This window comes from Corvus brachyrhynchos, unplaced genomic scaffold (genome assembly GCF_000691975.1).
Source record: "Corvus brachyrhynchos isolate BGI_N302 unplaced genomic scaffold, ASM69197v1 scaffold22, whole genome shotgun sequence".
NCBI lineage: Eukaryota > Metazoa > Chordata > Aves > Passeriformes > Corvidae > Corvus > Corvus brachyrhynchos.
In genome coordinates, this window is record NW_008238355.1 from 2,059,327 (window position 1) to 2,067,601 (window position 8,275).

Genomic DNA, 8,275 nt, shown 5'->3' on the forward strand with positions numbered 1-8,275 from the left:
CCCGGACCCTCGGGAGCAGCAGGCTGGAACAGCAGGGACAAGCACAAATCCCAGGTGACAGACGACACGTATCCAAACTGCGGAGCTGTGGTGGGAACCCCCTGGAGGTCTGGGCAGGCAGGGCGAGCAGGGCTACAGCATAGTGAAGGCTCGAAGCAACAGCGGGGTCAGGGCGGTCACAGCCTGGCTCCAAGCGGGGCAGGGAAGGCGGGCTTGGGATCCCAGGGTTTCTCTAACAGAAGGAAAAGCAGCCGAAGGAAGCCACCTCTCTCTCCTTTCAAACACAACCGACTGTCCACACACCCAGGTGAAACAAGAGTAGCCAGATGCACCCCACTCTATAGCCAGCTCTTTTGTTTTTCTGAAATACCCAGCAATTTGTCCCCCTAGCAACACGTATGGGGAAAATTCCTTTCACAGAAAAAAAACCCAGGAGAGCTCCTAAAACCCCAACAGTCATATGCTTAAATCAAAACAAAAAGGATTTCAAAAACAGGCAAAGGTCTTCTTCTATCCAACAAGTTTGGTGTTCGCTGCACTCTTTGACTGTGATCTGAACCAGCACATTCAGACTTCCAGAACAGTGCCATGTTGGAGCTACACAGCCATTGCCCCAGCTGGAGGCAGTTTTCTAAATACTGATTGATCTGGGAAAGAAACAACCATGTACACCCACACTGAGAAAGCATCTTGTTCAGTAATAGTATCTGTTCAGTCCACTGCCTCATTGCAATTTCCAAAAATCTGGGTGCTCCAGAAACCTTTTCCAAACGCTGCTTTAATTTTTTGGTTCATGTTTTGGCAACATCCAGTGAATTCAGCTCAACCTAGCAAGGAGTTTTTCTCACGTATATGTATTTTCCCCATATGGTGATTTACCAAAAAACTGGGCAGAAACATTAGCCAACCAAAATAATAATAGTGTGATTTTAGATGCACAAATGAAGAAGATAAAAAGGTTTTCAGACTGCCAGCAAGCCGTTATATAGGTGTACCAAGAGACAATCTTTTTCATTATTCACAGCCATTCCTGTCTTACTCCAGAGAAGCAAAAATCTGTACCTTGTTTCTGCTCACTAGGCTGATGTAAAATAAGTGCATGGAAGCAAGTGTCATAACGTGTAGAGGCTGGGGAATCATTCACTGGCTTCCCTTTAAACTGCAGAGATTTCAGTTCTAAAAGCTGATGATGACTGTACTCCTTAGTTACTAAAACTTTGCATACATGGAAGGGTTTAAAGATTGGACCAGAAAGAGTTAGAGGCACGTTAGGACAATATTAAGTCAATAAAAATAAGGCTTTTGACTGACATTAATTGTACTTGTCACAAATGATGAAAGAAAAGCTGAAAGAAAGAAGACACTGCAGGAAATTGGTATGGCAACAGTTCTTTCATCGGGAAAACCTGATCACAGTCCTACTCAATGCATGTATAGGTGTCCTGGTTTCAGCTAGGGTAGTGTTAATTTCTTCTCAGTAACTGTTACAGTGCTGTGTTTTGGATTCAGAATGAGAATGGCGTTGATAACACACTGATGTTTTGGGTTTTGCTGAGTCATGTTTATCCTAAGTCAGGGACTTCTTTTTTCCCTGTCTCATGCTCTGCCAAGGAGGGAGTAGAGGGGGTTTGCAAACAAAGCTGTGAGGGAGCATAGCTGGGACAGGCGGCCCAAACTGACTGAAGGGATATTCCACACCGTGGAATGTCATGCCCGCTGTATAAACTGAGTGAGTTACCCAGAGGGTGGCCATTCTCAGCTGGGGAATGGGAGTCTGGGATCACTCAGCGGGTGGAGAGCAGTTGTCTTGTGCATCACTAGTCTGGGGTCTTTTCCCAATATTATTACTATTATTACTACTACTATTATTTAACATTGTTATTGTATTTTACTTTGATTTCAGATATGAAACTGTTCTTATCTACGAGTTCTACTTTTGATTCTACTCTCCATTCCACTGTGGGATGGAGGTGATAGAGTAGGGCTGAGTGAGAGGCTGCATGGTGCTTAGTTTTCCATCTGGGTTTAAAGCAGAACAGGGTCAAAGCATATTACTTGACCCTCAGTAGAAGCCTTTTTGGATTGTTGTGGAAATGTATTAAACCCAGAGACACACAGATGCCCAAAGGCACACAGATGTCTTTACCAAGTGAGGTCAGATCTGGGGTTGCTGCTGGCATGGTCAGAGTGTGTTTTGTGTTGTCTGCACAACACAGAATACCGGTCTATGCCTTGTAACCGAGGTTGCAAGATTAATGCACAGGTCCCAGAAGAAGCATGGTCTGGCTATTTTTCATCTTGTCTTCACTGAGGGAGATCAAGCTGACAGGTTTTAATCTCACTTGGTATTAGCTGATCTCTCAATAGATGTGAAGTCAGAATTTTTCCCACAGACATTTAACTAAAATTAAGCTTCCACAGCAAACTTCAGATTTTACTTAGAGCTGCAGTAACATCTGGATAATTCTTGACTATACTGAAGATAATCTTAACAGCATTTTCATCCAAGTACTTGCACTGTTTCATTTAACTTCTTCAGCTGAACTGCAGTGAGGAAAAGGAGTAATTCCCAACAGTGAGATGCTGGCTTAAGAAGTGGTAAAAGTCCAAGACTGCTACAGACATCCTACAGGATCTGGTCTTAGCTTCATCATTCACCAGAGCTACTGGTGATAGAAGGTCCCCATCTCCCTTTAGCAGAAACATAATTAAGAAAGTGAGGCAGAAAAATAAATAAGAGATGTCATTTCTAACATGGGGAGAGATGATGACAAGAAGAGGTGACTGAAGGATGTGATTAAGACTGGCATCACAAAGGAAAACAGAGCTCCATGGAATGGGGTCCTGTGTCCTGCTTCTCTGGAGAATTTGGTGCTACCCACAAAACATTGTAAACCATAGAGTTTTTGGGGATTTTTATTTGTCTGGGAAGTTTTGAAGGTGGAGGTAGATATTTCAGAATGGGTAACAGTTTATCCATTAGAAGATTGCACATCTTGCATTGCCTGTGAGTAGCACTGCTGTGCTCATGAGGGTTGTGGTGGAACAGACTGTGCACACCTGGAGCCACAGGACTAAATCAGCTAAATGAGGAGACACCACAGTAGAATGAGTCCTGACTGAGAGCAGAGCATGTGTTAGGATGAGAGTGTTAAACCAGAAACAAAATTGGGTCATGGTTCAGCCATCTATGGCTTTTAATTTCATATACATTTACTTTTAAGATCTATTACGATATTCGCGTCTGAAAGGTTTTGGCAGTTATTCCTAATATATCTCCATTTCCATATGTCTGCAGATCCCACTCAGACAACATTTCCCATGTAATAAATTTGAAGGGCGTGTAATATTTGACACTGTATAAATAAGTAAAAATAAACTTTCAAGTGTTTATTTTTATTCAGAGGTAGAAATTCTTTCTGTGTTTTTCCAAGAGCATTACTGAGATGCAAAACAGCTTGAAGTCATCACATTGTCACTAGAAAACTATCTTTTTTCTGTGTTTTTAAGGAGATGGAAGCAGTACACTAATTATCAGCCATCTGTGATGGGAGCTAGGGACTCACTCTCTCTCTTTCCTTCCTTCTTTTATATGTAGACAGATTCAGATCAGAATCCCTGGAGCATCAGCGAAGGGATAAAAGCACATGAAGAAGGTCCCTGTTGTGAGCTGATATGTGTCCCACAAGTGAGCATCAAAAAAAGGATTGGCTAATCATCAGGTTTCTTTTGAGTATTAAGGACAGTGAAAGACCCTAAGTCTTCCTGGCTAATCCTATGATGCATCTATTGAGCCATAGGCCAAATACACAGAGCAGCACTGAAACCCAGTTGACATCTGCAGGAGCCAGGGAGGCTTGTACCCAGCTGCTGAACACCTGACAGCTCCAGCCACTGGCAGGACAGTGGGATGTGTTCAGGCTGTGCACACAGAAGTTCTCAAAGCTTGTATGCCCTGTGGAGGGCAGAGGCAGAGAGAGATGGGCCTTGCTGTTCAGACAACCCTTGTCACCAAAGCTGGGACTGTCCTTCCTGGTAGATGAACAGGGATCAGGAGAACACAGGTCAGCTGAATTTTCCTAGAAGCAAGAGCATTCCTTTGCCAGACACTGCTCTACTCAGAACCTCTTAATTTTTACAGATTCACATAAGATAAAAAATATCCTGGACTCATAAGTCTGACACTGCATGTTAAAGCACTACCAGACAGAAAACCTTAAAAAAACCTTTCCTCTGGAAAATGCCAGACTCAGAGGCTATAGAGGTTATAGAATGATGTTTCGGTACCTGTAATCTTTGGGGGAGCAATCCTCATCTATGAACTCTCTGTCTTTAGAAAGAACTTCAGCTGATTTTTTTGAGATTATTGCTCAACAGCATATGGCCTTAGCACAAAGCTGTCTGTGACACACATTGCAAATTTCTCTCTCTTCCAGCTAAACAAATTGAAAAGAAGTTTTTTTCTACATGAAAAACATAGAAATTACACTGACTGTTTCTTTGACAGTTTTCCAAAATAGAATATAATTAAAGACTAGACACCCCAAAAGTTTTAAGCATTCACATTTTTCTGGATGAAAAAAGGTGCAGTGATGGGCAATTTTAGGAAAGAAAAATGATAACAGAAGAAATGGGAGGAAGATAGCAGATACTATTCATTGTTTGAACTTGTTTCCAGCAAAAAGAAACCTAAAGGAAATCATCAAAGTAGCAGTAAAAGCTTTTTTTTCCCAACAATAACATTGTGGTTTGAAGTCTGGGGAAGTCAGCTTAGTTTCAGATTCTATGAACAGCCTTTCCAGAGCAGATTTATCAGGTGATGTAAGGGAAGTTGGGGTACCCTGTCCACCTGCTCCTCTACCAGCCTCAGGTGTCCCAGAATAAACTCCATCCTGTGTGATGGCTAATACACTCATACACACACACATTAGCTCCCACTTCTTTCTGTTCCACCTGCTTCTACCCTGATCTGGAATTCCACTGAAACTAGCGAGGATTTTACCAGGTAAGATTAGGTCCACAGGATTCTACAAGGCACGTAGAATATCAAGCTCCAGGACACCATGTTTCAGAATTGTGATGGTGAACAAAACTGAGGAATTTTCTTATGTGAACAGAAAAAGAATTGCTGAAACCTGAAAAATTGTCTCTGGGAGTTGTGAGGGATGAAAAGAGATACAGATCTTCTCTATCTTTTTTCTAAGCTGGCTCACTCCTCAGTGGTATAAATTGTCTTGGGATGTGCACCTGCTATCTCTTAAATAGATCTTCCTGTGGATATAATAGGAAACTTTAACTCGCTTCTGAAAATATAATTATGGGTGCAAATTCAGGGAGCAGCCTGATACTGCAAACTGATAATGCCATTCCCTGTCCCTACTTTATACACTAGTGCTATAAATCAGAATGAATTACATTAAAATCAGTAAAGATTCAGTGATACAAAAGAAGTTGCCATTGCAGTTTGAGGGCACTGACTTTAGTGAGTGCTTGACTTTGACATGGTTTATTTTTTGTGCTCATTTTCCTCTTGACATTCTTCATTCCAGAATGAAATTGCTTCTCATAAGAAGAGGAATCCACGTAAAGTTGCAAGCTGTTCTGTTTCATGCTTTTCTTAGGCACATCATCGTATCCAGTCCTGCCCAGAGTCCCAGGGAGGCAAGCTTACAATTTACTATGATGAAGTGGCTCATGCTGAGACTGTGCCTTGTAGTAAAACTCTGGGATTGCAGCAGACCATTCCAACACTCAGTGGAAAAAAAAAAACCACCAAAACTTTGAATTGCAAGAAAATTAAAAGCAAACACATCAACATACACCAAAAAAAAAACCTACCCAACTTCACTGATCTTCTTTGTGTAATAAACACTCTCCCTTGGTTAATTAATCAGCAGGACAAAGAATTCTCCTTAAGTTTTGCCTCAAGCTCTTCCTTCCCCAAGAACTGGTTCAGAATTATTTACATTCTTGATTTTCTTTTGCTTCTGTTTCTTGGAACTGCCTCTCCTCTCTTCACTTACTAAGATTTTGTCATCCATACTATTTTCTAAGGAACAATTCTGTCCAACCAAGGGGAAGCCAAGATTTGTAATATGGGCTGTGATTTCATCAGCCCTCCTTATGGAACCCTGAATCAAAATATAAAGCAACATGTATGGCAACATGGGAGAGATGAGCCCCAAATCTGCCACTGTCTACCAGATAGTTCTAGTTCACCTGTCTGGTGTGTCTCAGCTTTCTGTCTGTAAAATAAGAATGATGGCAGAATGGAAACCAGCGAAGAGAGGTCTTCAGAAACCTCTAGAGGCTTTGCTTGGTAGAAAATAATGTCATATAGTAAATCTCAAAAAAGACCTGGCTGGCTAAAACAGTACTCATCCAGACCTTTTCCACTAAAGTCAATACCAGTTTTGTCATAATTTTGATACTAGTATTTCCTGAGCTTATGATGGTAATAGGGACAGCAGTATACAGCTGAATCTGCAGATCTCTCAATAGAATCTTTGAAAGGCTCTTGAAGAAATATTTAAAGAATTTAGACCAGTTTATAGTTGGGCTAACCTTCCTATACCACATCTGAGAAAATGCAGATAGAAGATTTATTTCGGAAATTATCCTTTTTTTCCACAAATAGGAATTCAAAAATGCTAGGAAAGAAAGAATTTTATCATGTGGGGCAAAATGACACAATGTCCCCTTAAATATTTGATGGAGCCCCACCTTATTAGGTTCTGAAAGACGTGGTTTAAAACACAGTAATTTAGAAACTTACTAAGTTTGTCTGTGGTCTTCTTTTCTGCGTTTTACACAGTTCACTCTCAGTCTTCCCAAAATGAGGTCAATGCCAATCTGTCATCAGTTGTGGTGGATGCAATGCTGTGCTCTTTCAGTTGGTCTGTGCCACCTGAAACCATGAAACTGTACAAACTCAGTACCTTATCAGGGCAAGCTTTGCCAGACAGCAAAACACAGCAAAGTGCCCTGGGCCAGGCTGCAGATTGCAGAAGAGGCACACACAGACAAGGCTGACAGAGTCGCTTCCATGGGGAACAGGGGCACAGCCACTCCAGACAGAGAGGATGGCAAGAATATACCAATACCCCAAAGTATATAATGATATACAAGGAGGGATTTCCTGGGGAAGGGAGAGTTCTCATTGCAGTGAGATGCCCTGCAGTCTCCTCCCTGAGAGCAGAACTTGTCAGATCTACCCAGTGCCTTTCTCCACCAGGAGGTACAACCATGGTTGACTCCTGAAGCAGAAAAGTTATAAAAATCTAATGGGGAAGCTGGGGGAAAGGAGAGGTGACAGCAATGTTAACACATCTTAATTGCAGAGAATTTTGCCCTCGAGCCTTCACATGCCTTTCCACATCACTGTCACTCTGAAGTGGGAATGATCTTGAGAGCAGAAGCAAAGCTTTAAATGCGTGTTTACATATATACATAAGTGTAATGTTTGTGTAAAATTATTAAAAACACAACAGTGTCCCTCAGTCTGAGAGTTTCAGCATATCTAATTTATCTTCAGAGCAAACACAGAGGCACAGAGCAATGAACATCCCCTGCTGTTAGCTGTTTTTGAAAAGAGCCCCGCTTCGCTTTTCAGACGTCTCTTCCTCGCAGCAGTATTGCCCTGTAATTTCAAGTCATAAAACTAATACTGAGAGCAAACTAGAGTAAATACAGCTGCCACACTTTACTCCCACCCCTAGTCATTCCTCGTCTGTCTTTCTGGAGGGAGACCCTTTAGAGACTCACCCATGCATGCTTTATCTCTCTCCACCCTGCCTGACACAGCTGAGGGATTATTTTCCTCAGGCAGGGCTGCAGAGAGTTCAGAAGAGCTGGTGTGTTACCTGCCTTGCCGGTTTCCCCCTCACGTCAATCACCTGGTTTTGTACATTGAAAAGGCCATGGTCCCAGTTAAATGATGCAGTCACAGCAGAGGCCTTTGAAGGATCATTAGAAGCTTTACGACTGAGGAGGTGGGAGTGAAAAATCTACCAGGTTGGATAGAGGGTGTAGTGGTTTGGTCTAAAATACTCATTACTGTTTATCTTCTGTGAGATAAGAATTAGGAGAAATGCAAAGCAGGCACCAAACTTGAAAGAATATAAAGAAGTTTATTACCAGACCTAAAAGAGGGGAAAAAAAATTATACCACCTTCAGAACTCTCCTCCTCCCCCCACCTTCCTCCCTTCTTCCACTGACAATGTAAAAAGACAACCCTTGAGATGTTCAGTCTGTTACCACTTCCATAATAACCTT